Source organism: Belonocnema kinseyi, chromosome 8, assembly GCF_010883055.1.
Source record: "Belonocnema kinseyi isolate 2016_QV_RU_SX_M_011 chromosome 8, B_treatae_v1, whole genome shotgun sequence".
NCBI lineage: Eukaryota > Metazoa > Arthropoda > Insecta > Hymenoptera > Cynipidae > Belonocnema > Belonocnema kinseyi.
Window position 1 is genome coordinate 133,672,956 of NC_046664.1, and position 1,625 is coordinate 133,674,580.

Genomic DNA, 1,625 nt, shown 5'->3' on the forward strand with positions numbered 1-1,625 from the left:
TAGTCAATATCCATCCAATGAAAGCAAGACATGAGCAGAACTTAGTCAGTATCCGGCCAATCAAGGCAAGACATTAGCAGGACTTAGTAAATATCCCGCCAATGAAGGCAAGGCATGCGCAGGGCTTACTCAATGCCCGGCCAATGAAGGCAAGGCATTAGCATGAATAAGAAAATATCCGGCCAATTAAGACAATACATGTGCAGGGCTTAGGAAATAGCCGGTAAATAGAGGCAAGACGTGTGCATGGCTTATTAAATATCCAGCCAATTAAGGCAAGACATGAGAAGGGCTTAGTAAGTATCCGGTCAAATAAGACAAGACATGAGCAGGCCTTAATAAATATCCGGCCGATTCAGGCAATACATGAGCAGTACTTAGCCAATATCCGGTCAATCAAGGCTTAATTAAGAACTGTAAGGATTTGGAATAAGGGATTTGAATAAAATAATAAAACAAATTTAATTCGGTTGTAAGCTAATCTTTATTCAATGACCTTTATTCTACGAAGGCAAGAAAACGTCTAACTGGCAGGTTTAGTCAAAAGCATACGCAGTAAGTGACTCACAACAAGATCTCATATTATTTGAAATGCATCATGTCTGGTTTTTTAGGTAAAATATTCCCTAGAAATCTGTTTCCAATTTTTAAAATGACTAAACAATCTTAAATTATAGTTATTTGTTTGAAAAACAATTTCTTGGATAAAATTATCTCAACCATAGAAAATTTTACTTTCAAACTTGGAGAAAGTAGAGTTGTAGAGAATATTTTCCGAGAAAAAATAAGCCATAAAGTGATAAAAGAAGGCATTAGTAAAAAAAAAATTATTTGAAGAAAAAAATGAAAGTAAAATAGGAAATAAAAACACTATTTTTCCAGAGATGCTTTTAAATTACAAAATGCTTCAAATTAAACTTGCTAAACTTACAGTTTTTAAGAGTAACACATTTACTTTCAATTTTCAAGTGCTTAAAACTGTGGATCTTTTGATTAAAGTCGTGATTTATTTATTATTTTGTTTACTTATTATATTGGTTTGCAAAATTGGAGGTAGGAGATTTGGACACACCCAATTTGTGACGTAGAAATTTGAAAGTGAGGAACATCTGCAGACCAGAGTTTTACAAATTTCTTATAGGCGATGCGGCGGATCAGTTTATGATAGGGTCGGCAATTAAGAGTTTAAGGAGGTTAGGCGGCTCGGTACATAGGCTGAAGCAGTAAATACTAGTTGGAGACAATATGAAAGTAGCAAGAATTTTCAGTCGGCAAAGAGGTTCATAATTAAAATGGTTATAATGTTAGAACGTGCGTTCGACAATGAATCAGTTTGGCAAACATAAATTTCTACGAGGGTTTATAAATGACCTATTTCAAAAATCGACAAAAAGTAAGAAAGATAAAAAAAATAAATGTCTAAAGTTACGACGTAACATGCCGGCCCATTTAAACTAATGTAGTTCAAAAGAAAATGTGAAACATATGATGATACATAGGCCATAACATAGGTGAAGTGTCTACAAGATTATCTTCCTTGAGAATTGCTAAAGAGCCAACCTTGATGTTGGACGATTTTGAATTCCATTTATGGCGAATATTGATTTCGTTCAAGTATTCTTTGC